This window comes from Callionymus lyra, chromosome 19 (genome assembly GCF_982586985.1).
Source record: "Callionymus lyra chromosome 19, fCalLyr1.hap1.1, whole genome shotgun sequence".
Taxonomy (NCBI): Eukaryota; Metazoa; Chordata; class Actinopteri; order Syngnathiformes; family Callionymidae; genus Callionymus; species Callionymus lyra.
Window position 1 is genome coordinate 7945210 of NC_141836.1, and position 14209 is coordinate 7959418.

The window sequence follows — 14209 nt, forward strand, 5'->3', positions numbered from 1 at the left end:
CAAAATAAAATATAAAAAAAATAAATAAAATAAAACACACGAGAAGAAAAACACTACGGATTAGCATCAGGATATTTAAAGTAGAGAGTTAAATATCCTGACACCAGTTGGGATGAAGGACCTTCTATAACGCTCCTACACTGGGGGGCCTGAGCCACTGAAGGAGCTGCTCCTCCACGGTCAGGTGCAGTGGGTGGAGAGTGTTGTCCCTGATGGAGGATAGTCTGGAGAGTGTCCTCCTCTCTCCCACCTCCTCCACCGAGTCCAACGAGCGGCCCAGCTGAGGCAGTAGGGCATGTTGGGGGGGAGAGAGGTGGTGAATAAAATAACATATATTAAAACAAAAGTGATGTAAACAAATCCAATAAACTGATTTAGTTTTCTGTCGTGATCCTGAAATTTGGATCATTTGATCCATTAAACATTAAAGTGTTTAACATTGTTACGACCTAAACTTGTGTCATATATATATATATAATTTTTATTTATTTAACCTGTATTAAACTCACTGTTTAGTGAATTAAAGCAGATTCTAGTGATGACAGGCGTCGTCTAAATTACTATTGAAATACTTCCTTGTTGTTACGTGTCAATGCCGTTTGAGGGCGCTGTCGTTGTTAAAGGCCTCGGAGCAGCATTTAAATGAAAAGTGAACAACAAACTCTAGAAACACATTTAAGTTGAATACAAGATGTTTTTGGTCCATGTTTTTTTGTTTCCCTCGTTTAAATAAATATCTTGTTTTTGAGGACAAAACTTGGATAACATGATCAAAGGTTTGGTAACAAACATCTTAAAGTTGTGTCTTAGAAACTTCACTTATTATATTCTGTTGTCGTGTAAACGTGTAGTTTCACTAATTTCTTCTCTTTAGTCTCCAGCTGGCTCAGCTCGTCCGCCCCCTGCTGGAGGTCACTGGTAGTGGGTACGAAGAGCAGAAGTCCAGCTCTTGAGAAGATCGTGGAACATATGTGACGGAGATTAAACGTTCAAGGTCGTCATGAGATCCATGGCTCGCTAACACCACCTGTGTGAGTGTCTTCAGTCGTCCATCAACTCTGGTTTGGTCCTAATGTCTCCTTCCTGAGCAGGAGAAGGTGAGCGAGGACATGATGGAGAAGCAGGTCATGGACTTGACCTGTAGACTTATGACATCCTCTGTTCTCCTCCACAGGAGCATCTGAACCTGTTGCATGGAGAACCTGAGGAGTCAGACATTTTTAAGCCACTTGTTCAGCTGCAAAATAAAAGTATAATCCGTGTTCAAGATGTTTTTAAACATGATACCTTTAGAAAATTAACATTTTTTAAACCATTTCATAAAACTTAAGGATACCTTAGTAGGTCAACTTCATGTAAGTCAGACATGTAAGACACTTTTATAACTCTTGCCAGTGTTGTTAACTTGAGCTTGTGCTAATAAAAAAGAATTGAACAAAAGATTAACCTGGTTACTGACCGAGGGGTCGTGTACCATTTATCTCTGAATAATCTAATTGTCTACATCTATTTAATAATTGCATACTTTCAAGAGACATCTGAGGACAAATATTTTACCACGTTTACCTTCCCACCTACATTTATCATTAAATGTAATCTTTTTTAACAAACTCTATGGGGGGGTTGACCCCTCTCCAGCAGCACCAGATCACTGACCCTGTAGCACTGGGACTCTAACCGTTGATCCTTGTGTCAGTAACCAGGTGTTGAACCCACTGAGCCATCAACACACATGAGTCCGTGAGATCCAGAGACTCTTTGAACCTCAGGTCGATCCTCCTGCTTTAAAAGAACCAGTGACTGTAGCAACATGACCGTGTGGGAATTTAACCGACAACCACTCAGTTACTAACCCAGTGCTCAACTGACTGAGCTACTATCAGACATAAGTTCAACTGATCAAGAGACCCTTTGAATGCTCAGATTTACCAGGGTGAAGGTCAAAGGCGTCCAAACGAACTCAAACAGAGTCGAGCTGTAGTGCAGTGGTAGCACTCTCTGTGTGGACATCCAGAGGTCTTGGGTTCAAAACCCACCTGTTACTCTTGTCTTGAGATTTTGACCAGGTTTTTGTAGGTCAAATAGAACGAAACGAAAAGATTTGCTGTGAAGGTGATCTGGTGTAGTGGTGAGATGAACAACCCTTAAGTGCGCGTAATGCTTCAATTCTCGCCCGTCGCCGGGGATCTGGATCAAATCACACCGGGGGTGAGAGCCAGGGGGGAGGGTCTGTGTCCTCCCCCCGGAATTTCAAGAGGCTGAAGGAGGGGGTTATGCCGGCGGCTTAAAAAGTTGACTCTCCTTTTACTTTACACCTTAATGGTGAGTATATTTATGTAAGCAACGTAATCTTAAAATTACAGACTCAATATAAGAGGTTTAAAGGTAACAAACCAAGTAACTTACTTGCATAAATAAAGTAAAGTAGTTTTATAGCAGAGAAGATGATACATTTACTTTTATTTGACTCGTATCTTTATAATAAATAAAAAAGTTCAAGCATTTAAATGCATATTACAAAAATACTCTGATAATAATTCTTAAGTTCACATTTAAAAACCATCTTATCCTCACAAAGAAATACGTGTGAATTTCAAAGTTAGTTCTAAATAATCATCTCTTGATTTAATCTTTAATAACCTGTAACCACATTTGAAAGATGAATGTTTACATTTTTACCGTCTGCTCTCAACACTGTTATCATTGCGCAAATAATTAAGATGATCAACAACTATTATTGATTCCAACAGTGATAGTAAAGAACATGTGTCAATAAATCTACAAATGTTTATTATACTTGAAGGCTGCGAACTGTTGGTTTACTATGAGGAAGAAATGTTTCCACTCTTTGAATGTAAAATGATCAATTGATGGTATTGTATCAGAATCAGAAAACCTTTATTACACCCAGAAATAAAAACGAGAAAGAAAATCTAAATCTTTATTTATGTTAGTTACTTAGCAAATTTAACTTAAGGCAATATTATTTGAGTCTATAATTTTTTGCTTACGTAAAGTAAGTTACTAAAAGGATAACGAAAAACAACGAATGGAAATAATAAACTTGTTGTTGCGCATCAATGTTATTTGTAAAGTTGACTCGATATTGACAGATTCGATCTTTGCGCGTTAATAACTCGCTAAGGTGTTGAATTACAAATCTTACCTCTTTCTAACCAGAATCACCTGCTGAATTGACTTCAAGCGTTTGAACCTGAATATTTCTAAATATTGTCCTGAGAAAATACTCTATGCAGGCGGCGTATAAGGGACCGTCCTCCAATAGACGAACACCGAAAAAGGGTTGACTTCTTAATAACTCCATGTTCACGTGACTAAAGAAGGGCCTCCATATATATGTTAACACTCATTAGTTTTTTACATTTATTTTTGAAATCACTATTTTCATGCAATATTTCACATATATTTTGTAATTACAATTGTGATGGTTTTACATAAATGTATGTGAAATATCGCCCAAAAATGGTGATTTTGAAAATGTATAGAAGAAATTAAAAGAACTAATGAGTGTAGTAACTTGATATGGAGGTACTGCATAAGTCAGTGATTTTCAACCAGTGGGAAATCATCAATGAATGTTCTATTTTCGAACTTCATTACTTCCTGCATCTGTCGCTTTAAGACATGACATCTACCGACCGATCGCGAAGCAGATCGCTTGATATAAGAAAAATAATGAAGACGTAAAGTTCATATGAATCGAGAATAAAAAGAGCAAAACGTTCAGACTTCCCGACAGTCATTTTACGCAATTCAGAAAAATGATATAGAATTAAAAGCTTGTTTTTTTAATAATATATCGAACAAAATAATGCGCGTTTGATCGCTTCACGTTCTTCTAGAGTCACAGAAACATGACGTCAGTTCCGTCAAACTTCCAATTAAAAGCGCAACAAATACTTGTTTTCCTCATGATCACGTGATCGAGGAAACATCCTTAAAACACACGTGTTTAATACAACATCACGTGATGACTATTTGTTAATTACCTTTATCTCACGAATATAATAAGAATACATTCAAACCCGTGCAGGTGAGACACATTCTAATGACGCAAAGTTACTGATGAACACTTTTATTCTCGTTAAACTTCATCTGAAGATGTTTTAACATTTAAATAATCCATTTCTCGCCTCGGTTAATAACCGTGTATGTAAAATATAAACATTTACACCAGAGCACTCATTTACAATAGTGTGATTCATGTCAGACATGTTTAAAATTAACAAATATAAACTGTTAGTTTGAATTCTTTTTCATCATCACAGAAAGGAGACAAGTCTTGTGCTACATTTAAATATGATTAAAATGTAAAAACAAATAACGATTGGCGTGACAAAATATAAAGGTTATTTGTGGAAAAAATACGTTTGAAAGAAAGTCTGCTGAACACTGAAGGTTGAGAATGATGGAGGAAAATACTTCAGTGTTTGTTACTTTGTTATCGTAACAAGTTCATGATTCAAAGTATTTTCATCATCACATGATTCAACGAGAACTTTCATGTTCACATGTTTCTAAGATGTTAACTTTAACATGTTTGTTACCTTTGATCATATTAATCATCACAGTTCAAACTAAGTAACTATTAATATATTCACTTAAACCAGTTCAATCATTGATAAAGATACACAAGATGATTTATGTTTATTTACATCCTTTTCTTTATTCTATAAAAGTGTTTGTTGTATTTAGTTCTGTTTTCACTGACAGACGTCGACATTTGTTTATGTTGTTGTTTCTTCTTTTCCATCAATAACTTTGTAGTTCCATGATATTTGAAGAATTTTACTGAAAGTATTATTTATAAATTACTCGACTATGTTTTCTGTGAATCATTTCAGGAGCAACTTTAGATAAATCCATGGTTCTCAGCTGCTGTAGTTGTGTAGAAAGTCAACGTTCTCACCCGCAGATGTCCCAGTAAGCCAGGGTCATGAGCATGTTGGATGTTCTACGTCATTGGTGCTCCGCCCTCCAACGGCTTGAGATCTGGACGAGATCTGGGGCTACGCGCGGCGAGGGTCTGCCTCTCCCATGGCTTCAGGGCCTCCCGTAGGATCCTACGGACCCTATTGCCGTGTGGACGGGGTGGACTGGCGGCGCGGTGTCCCGGAGCCCTCGGATACGGTACGTGCCGCCCTCGACCCGGGAGCTCGACTGTGGCCATGTGTTTTGTTTACAGACGAGCAGAGGTCCGCGAGACCGGCTGAGTCAGCTGTGTTTACTTCCGCGTCGACCAGCGCTCGTGCCCGACAGAGCGTGACAGCTGATGAGGTGAGTGGAACTAGTCCGGACATGTCTATGTTGACCGGAGGTTGTTCCTTTTCCCACAGCGCTGTCTACAAACACTGGCACCGTGGAGGACGTCACGTTTGGCGGCGGAGAAGTGTCATGGAACTGACGCAACCTGGTGTTTTTACGCGCGAGTTTTCTCGCCGTTCTGAGACCAGGCGAGGGCGAGGAACTTCCGTCCCGTCTGGTCGATCAACTGGAGAGGTGCGTGGCGGTCGGATCTCACGAGTGACGAACAGATCGGGACCGCCAGCGGGGCTGGAGAATGTACGGGACCGGGTGAGTGATGCGGTGCCGACGCGCGCGCGACCTAACTCACTTCAGCTCCGGGTTAATTCTCCAGCGCATTCCTCCACATCGCGGGTTTTGTCAGCTCCGGTGACACTAAGAAGTGCTCAGGGAGTTGGGAAGACTTCCGGGGGGGGAAGGGAACACGCACGACGCGCATCTGAGGTGTCTCACGCGCACTTGCGCGCTTCTCCCACAGAGCCGGCTTTTATGTATGAGAGTGGGGGTTCTAGTGAATCCAACTCGAGTACATGCTCTGTGGATTCAAGAGATAGAGACGCGGCTTGTGTGATGCCCTTTCGTCTACGGCCCGTCCTTGGGGGGCGGGCCGGAGGACTACCCAAGGTTCGCCAGGGCTGCGGTTCTGACAGAACATTATTCGGCTTGGAGTCGCCTGGTTTTACTTATAAGACCCACTTGGCTGGGGGGAGTAATCAGGCGGGGCTATGCGCTACAGTTTGCCCGTCAACCCCCGCGTTTTTCAGGGATTCTCTGGACGCGTATGGCGGAGCAGGAGAAATTATCCTGTTTGAGAAACGAGGTGTCTACTCTGCTGCAGAAGGAGGTCGTAGAACTGGTCCCTGCAGCCGAGATGATGACAGGGTTTTACTCCCGGTACTTCCTCGTGGCGAAGAAGACCGGGGGTTGGAGGCCCATTCTGGACCTCAGCTATTTGAACAAGTTCATAGCTACCCGCCCGTTCAGGTGTATGTCCAGGAGATTGGATGACATCTATCGACCTGACCGACGCGTACTTTCACATACCAATAGTCAAGAGACATCGAAAGTACTTGCGTTTCGCCCTCGAGGGTCGGGTGTTTCAATACACTCGACTCCCGTTCGGCTACTCTCTGGCACCCAGGACCTTCACCAAGTGTGTGGAAGCGGCAGTGGAGCCTTTGAGAGTGAGTGGGGTAAGGATCTTGACCTATCTGGACGACTGGTTGATCCTTGCCAGGTCAGAGGCAGAAAGTTACGCTCACACACAGAAGGTGTTGAGCCATATTGCCACCCTGGGGTTCACAGTGAACCTCAGCAAGAGCGCTCTGACTCCAGTTCAACAGTTAGTTTACCTGGGGGTACTGTTGAACTCGGAGGAAGGATACGCGCGCCTCCCGGACGTGTGTATCCAGCCCATTCTCCGACTGACAACACAGTTGCTGGAAGCTCGGTGTCACGTGACAACAGCAGGCACTGTTATGTCCCTCCTGGGGCTCATGGCGGCAGCCCACACGGTTGTTCGGCTGGGCTTGCTGCACATGAGGGAGCTTCAGAGATGGTTTGGTCGTCTCAAGCTAGACCTCAAGCAGGAAAGAGGTCGGAAAGTGCGCCTTCCCGCTCGGGTTTTGCAGGACATCCAGTTTTGGAACTCTCACGCCAACCTCAGGCGGAGAGTTCCATTGGGTTGCGTCCTTCGTTACACTCAAGTGTTTACAGACACTTCTCTGACAGGTTGGGGAGGCACCTCGGGTCAGGCCTACGCCAGTGGGGTCTGGAGCAGTCCGGTGCTCAGACACATAAACTGGCTAGAGCTGAAGGCGATTCACAATGTCCTGCTTCACCTCTCTCCCCAACTGTCACGGTCCAACGTCCTAGTACTATCAGACAGCTCCACCGCCGTGGCGTACGTAAATCGCCAAGGTGGAGTCAGATCCCCAGCCCTTCTGAGTGTGGCAAGGAAGATTTGGCTGTGGCCGGACTGTCACCTGCTTTCGCTCAGAGCCCAGCACGTACCGGGCGAGCTGAATGCAGTAGCGGACAGACTGTCGAGGGGGGCCGTCCAGGACGAATGGGGTCTGTCCGAGGCAGTGGCAAGCGAGATCTGGTCTCGATTCGGTCACCCGGTTGCAGACCTCTTCGCCAGCAAGGAGAACTTCAAATGCCCTCTTCGGATTGCCCCCCACTAGGCGTGGACTCTTTAGCGCATTCGAGGTGGCCGGTCGGTCTGCTGTTCGCCTTCCCTCCTCCGCGGCTCCTTCTCCCCTTGATTCGGAGGACGAGGTGGGGGGGGCTGAGGTTAATTCTAGTGGCACCAGACTCCCCGGGGGCGCTCTGGTTCCCAGAGCTGGTGCGCATGGCGGTCGGGGCCTCGGGGGCCATCCCTTGGGGCCCCGCTGCCCTGTGTCAGGCGGGGGGACTCTGACAGCGCCCCCGGTGCTGGGCCGGCCTCTCAAGGTGTGGCTCCTGCACGGGACGAGCTGATCGGGACTTTGGACCCGGACGTTCTCCACACGCTGGAGAACGCCCGGGCCCCGTCAACACGCAGGCTTTATGCCTCAAAGTGGGGGATTTTCTCCCGCTGGTGTTCAGACAGGTCCTTGGACCCCAGCTCTTGTTTGGTCTCCGCTATCCTGTCTTTCCTGCAACATTTGCTGGATAACGGGCGGACTGTGGCGACACTGAGAGTGTTCGCATCAGCCATAGCGACGAGGCATGTCGGTTTTGAGGGTGCTTCGGTTCGCGCCCACCACTTGGTGGCGCGTTTCCTGCGGGGTGCCTGCAGGCTTCGACCTCCTGCAAGGCCTTCCAGCCCTCAGTGGGATCTCCAGTTGGTACTGGACTCTCTCACAGGCCCGACCTTCGAGCCTCTTGACCAAGTCCCACTGGATGTCTTGTCTTTCAAGGTATCGCTCCTTCTGGCACTAACAACCACGAAGAGAGCAAGTGAGCTTTGTGCCCTCTCCATTAGCCCTGAGTGTCTTTCCTTTGGCGTCGAGGAGTCTTCGGTGTCTTTGCGTCCTAACCCAGCGTTCCGCCCGAAGATTCTGAGTTCCTTGTTCCGGGCGACGACCTTCACGCTGCGGGCCTTTCACCCGCCGCCTCACTCGGACCCGGGTCAGGAACGTCTCCACCTGTTGTGTCCAGTGAGGGCGTTGGCCTGTTACTTGCGGCGGGTGGCCGAGTTTAGGCGCTCTGATGCCCTTTTTGTCTGCCACGGTAGATGCCGGCGGGGAGAGGCGGTCTCCCCCCAGAGGTTCTCTCATTGGGTGAGATCGGCCATTATCCGGGCCTACCGAGCAGCGGGTGGATCCGCTCCTAGCGGTCTGAGGGCACATTCCACCCGTGGCGTGGCAGCCTCAGTGGCTCTTTTGCGGGGTGTGGCAGCAGAGGATATCTGCTCAGCTGCCTCTTGGGCGTCCACGTCTACCTTCGCTAAGGCCTATCTCCTCGACGTAACGGCGGGATCAGTAGCTCATACTGTTTTGAGCGCTGCTGTGCCCCCCTCAGGGCCTACGGCTCAAGTGGGTTTGGACCCTGGGCCGGCGGGGCCCTAGCGATGCTGCTCCAGGAGCGGCGTCCAGCTGGGGGTACATTTATCCCGTCAGGCTTCGCCTTTTGGGTAAACCAATAGCGAAGCCGTTGGAGGGCGGAGCACCAATGACGTAGAACCCCTGAGTTATCTATCATAACCTCAGGTTCTACGAGTTGGTGCGAAGCCCTCCAACCTCGTCGCCCAGCGGCCGCCCTTCTCGCTGAGTTTTCAGTTGGAGAAAGTGCGGCGGGTGCTTCCCGCCTTTATAGGAAGTGGACTGCCCCCTGCTGGGTGGCGAGTTCATTAAGCTTTCTCAGAGACGAGGCGGTGCCTCGGGGTAAACCAATAGCGAAGCTGTTAGAGGGCTTCGCACCAACTCGTAGAACCTGAGGTTATGATAGATAACTCAGGGGTTTTCATCTTCAATGTGGTTCAAGCTGGAGCATCAGCTAGTTTGGTCACGTGACTGCGCAGGTGTGCGCACACACCGGGCGGCCACAACATCCGAAGTGTAGTTTCTTAGCGCGCCCTCTGGTGGATGGAAATAGTTACTCAAAGTTGAATGGAGATCTCCTTCAATCTACTCCTTGTTTATTAGGATTTAGACGTTATTTTTATATGTGTATTTACAACTTCATGACAACAATAGTGTTACAGACGTGTCACAGAATCTCCCAGTTCAACTCGAATCATCCAATGCATGTATTTTTTTTCAACATTAGACATTAACACAGTAAAGACTGTCAATGATGTCGAGGAAGAAGCAGAAATTAATAACAAGGTAGGTAGAACTTTATTATATTACTTTACTATAAAACTTTACTATATTATATAATATAAATAGAACTTTACTATATTAAATTATATTAAGGAAACCTCAGTCTCAACACTCTTTTGTCCAGAGCCGCTCGATGACGCCCTGACCTTCTCTAAGGTCATAAACTAGGTCATAAACTACAATTTTGGTGGAAATGTCCCTTAAGTCGTTGTGAGATTTTGTTCGAGAGTTAAATATAGACTCAATAGAACACAGTTGAAACATATATAAATGAAAAGTTGGCCATTAATTTGGGGATTGTTTCAATATGTGGAAACAAAAGTGTAACATTGTAAACCTTTATCTAGGATCAATAAATAGAAGAGCGTCTGGATCTTAATTCTGGGAGGTGTGTGTCTTTTGTCTTGTAGAGTTTTCAAATTTGTAGGAATTTTTAAACGTGTATTGCTTTTTATTGTTTAACAATTTGTGACCCTGGTCTAGAAAGCTCTTCACAATCAACTATAACTTACTTACTTGGGGTTGAAGGAGATCAACTACATGTTTCATTGTTCTACAGATAATTCAAACAAACTTAAATGTCCACGTAAACTAATAATTTTTGTTATAGTTTCAAATTAATCTGATCAATGCATGGATTCAAATATAAATTAAACTTTGAAGTTTAACGAATTCTTAAACTTCAACTTCCATCCACTAGGGGGCGCTCTAAGAAATCACAATCCGGATGTTGTGGCCGCCCGGTGTGTGCGCACACCTGCGCAGTCACGTGACCAAACTAGCTGATGCTCCAGCTTCAACAACATTGAAGATGAAAACTTCCAACATGCTCATGACCCTGGCTTACTGGGACATCTGCGGGTGAGAACGTTGACTTTCTACACAACTACAGCAGCTGAGAACCATGTTGTGAACTTAAACTCATATTAAAGACGAAACTAGCGTTTATTAAAAGTCGTGATTCTATGTTGTCTATTTTATATTCATTAACTTTTGTCCTGAAGTTTGTTTGTAAAGTTAAACAATAGAACTGAGTCTTTCTCGTTCATGCATGTGTTGAATTAAAGTCACTTTCAGTGCAACTGTAGTCGTTGCTAAAGCTAATGCTAAGGAGCGCACCTGACACTGATGAGGTCAAAGGTCAATACATTATTCACATGCAGAAGGTCAAATATTATTCAAGAAAATGTTGTTAAATATTCTTAAAGGTCATTTGAGGGAAACTTTTATTCATGCAAACTCATTCAAGGTTTAAAGTAAGAAAAATGTTTTACTTTTACTTTTGTTCACTTTGACAGATTTAGGGCTGGATTTAAAAAAAAAAAGAAAATAAAAATCTCTGGTCACTTAATATTTATTTTGAACATTTTGTCTTCACACTCATTAGTTTAAACAGAATGAGATGTTTATTTATAACGGACCAACGACAAAGAACTACTTGGAAAAAAAGATAATATTGAATTGAAAATAATGGATACATTTAAGTTTGCTCATGAAAATAATTATAAATTCCTGTATAATTATTTGAGGAAATCACAAATATTTCTTCTATTTACTTTGAATCCATTTAATACTTTAAGTAAATAAAAAAAAATTAACAACTTCTCTGGTCCAAATTCATTTAGTATCGACTGGTACTAGTGTTAAAATATCAACTTTATTACCAACTTTGAGAGAACTCTGCTCGTGCTTTGAATAAAAATAAAAACCACATGGAACCACAGTTTTTTATTTGAATGAAGAAGAAAGTGTTCAACAAGATTTCATAAACAAAGTAACAATATTGTGAGGAACATAAAGCATTGCAGGCATCATGATCTTTAAGTCAAAACCAACATTTTAGAACTAAATAAAAAATACTTTTGTAAAATTAAAAGAGGGATGTAACTGTCTCACAACTTTATGTGACGATCATTGTGATCAAAATCATTACAGGTATCATTATTATCACGGTGTTGTTGCAACATACTCAAGATGTTCAGAAAGTACTTAAACGTGGTGAAATAGTTTAACATTGTTTTATTTAACTAAAAATTACAAAAACATTATGCAGGTGTTTAGAACAATACAATTTAAATGAACTGGAAGTTAAATAAAAGCAAAATAATAGTCTTCGCTGCTTCAAATTGATTAGGTTTTGCAAATGTGAAGATTTTATTGAACGCTGAAGAGTTTTAGATTATTTTTAGATCGATGCGTCCCTAACAATAATATCTCTTTCAGTTTAAGATGAAGAGAAATATTCTTATTTTTATTCACTGGAAATGCGCTATATAAATACAAATTACTTACTTACATTCAATATTAATTTCAATGGATTTTTTTCGACATGACAAATTAATCGGTTAGAAATCATGTTTTTTATGTTTTATTATTGTATTACAAAACTATTTTATTGTTAAAGAATAGTTTCTGATGTTTATCTCAGCATTTATTTTTATTAATGAATGTACACGAATGAAAATATTAAAATGCACTATTTGCTTTTTGTTACGTGTCAATGCCGCTTGAGGGCGCTGTTGTTACTTAAGGTCTCGGAGATGCATTTAAACGAGAAGCGAACAACAAAGTCAATCGTTTAAAGAAACGCAGACATTGATTTAATAATAATAATAATAATAATAATCTCTATTTATATAGTGCCTTTCTATTTAAGTTGAATACAAGATGTTTTATTACTTAATCCCTGCAGAAAAGATACATTTTTGTTCCCTTTAAATCCCGAAAGTGTTGATTTAAGTCTATAATTCCAGCTCAGATCTGTTCATGAATACAAAGTATTACAGAAAAATCTAAGTTTATTTTATATAGGTTTTAAAATTATAATATTAATGATTTAAATCAATCAAACAAGTGAAGTAATTTTATAACTTTTTTTTACTTTTATTTCTATGTACATTTTTGTATTAATTGGTAATTTGTTCTTCTCTTTAGTCTCCAGCTGGCTCAGCCCCTGCTGGAGTTCACTGGTACTGAGTACGAGGACATGAAGTCCAGCTGTGGAGAAGATTGTTGAAGATGTGTGACGAAGATTGAACCTTGAAGGTCATCATGAGATCCATGGCTCGCTAACACCACCTGTGAGTGTCTTCAGTCGTCCATGAACTCTGGTTTGGTCCTAATGTCTCTTTTCTGAACAGGTGGTGAGACTGAAGAGGAGAAGGTGTGTGAGGACCTGATGGAGAAGCAGGTGGTGGACTTGAGGAACATCTGGGTGAGGATGAGCTTCTGTGACTGTTGTATTTGACCTTTGAGCTGCAGAGTTGTGACATCCTCTGTTCTCCACCACAGGAGCATCTGAAGCTGCTGCATGGACAACCTTCGGACTTCATGCTTTTCTTCAAGTTCCTGGGCAACAGGAAGTGGTTCCATGAAGATCAAGTGTCCCTCACTTGATCTTCATGGAACCACTTCCTGTTGGTGAGGAGGGGATATAGTGGGGTCCGCAGAGGGGGGAGGAGAGACCAATTTTTGATGCCATAGTTTTAGAGATTTTCCATATGCAAAATAAAAGTATAACCCCCTCCTTTTGCTCTCTTGATGTTTCGGGGGAGGACACGGCCCTACTACCCCGGATTCGCGCCCGGTCTGGTTTGCTCCAGCTCCCTGAGTGAAGGGTGGGATTCGAACCCTGAGCTTGTGAGGCTCAGAGAACCGCCAGTCGGTTGATCTCACCACTACACTAGATCACCTTCACAGCAAATATTTTGGTTTTGTTCTATTTGACCTTCACTCTCAGTCAAAATCTCAAAACTAAGGCAGCAGCTGGGTCTTGAACCCATGGCCTCTGGTTGTTCATGCAGAGAGTCCACCCACTAGACTAGATCACCTTCACTCTTAATTTTTTGGTTTTGTTCTATTTGACCTTCACTTTCAGTCAAAATCTCAAAACTAAGGCAGCAGCTGGGTCTTGAACCCATGACCTCTGGTTGTTCATGCAGAGAGTCCGACCACTGGACTAGATCACCTTCACAGCTAAAATTTTGGTTTTGTTCTATTTGACCTTCACTTGCAGTCAAAATCTCAAAACTAAGGCAGCAGCTGGGTCTTGAACCCATGACCTCTGGTTGTTCATGCAGAGAGTCCGACCACTAGACTAGATCACCTTCACTCTTAATTTTTTGGTTTTGTTCTATTTGACCTTCACTCTCAGTCAAAATCTCAAAACTAAGGTAGCAGCTGAATACAGCCAGGTCTTGAACCCAATACCTTTGGTTGACTATGCAGAGAGTGCTTCCACTAGACTAGATCACCTTCACAGCTAATGCTTTGGTTTTGTTCTATTTGACCTTCACTTGCAGTCAAAATCTCAAAACTGAGGTAGCAGCTGGGTCTTGAACCCATGACCTCTGTTTGTTCATGCAGAGTCAAACAACTAGACTAGATCACCTTTATGCTTTGTTTTTTGGTTTTGTTCTATTTGACCTTCACTCTCAGTCAAAATCTCAAAACTGAGGCAGCAGCTGGGTAGCTAAGTAACTATTAATATATTCACTTAAACCAGTTCAATCATTGATAAAGATACACAAGATGATTTATGTTTATTTACATCCTTTTCTTTATTCTATAAAAGT

At 42.9% G+C, this 14209-nt stretch overlaps 1 long non-coding RNA gene across 1 annotated transcript; it reads left to right on the top strand.

Annotated features, from left to right (window-relative positions):
- Positions 1-10403: 10403 nt before the first annotated feature.
- LOC148059295 (uncharacterized) lies at positions 10404-13105 on the top strand. The gene is made up of 4 exons (XR_015709492.1): positions 10404-10496; positions 12570-12715; positions 12776-12849; positions 12927-13105. It is a non-coding gene; the product is annotated as an uncharacterized LOC148059295 (long non-coding RNA).
- The last annotated feature ends 1104 nt before the right edge of the window (positions 13106-14209 follow it).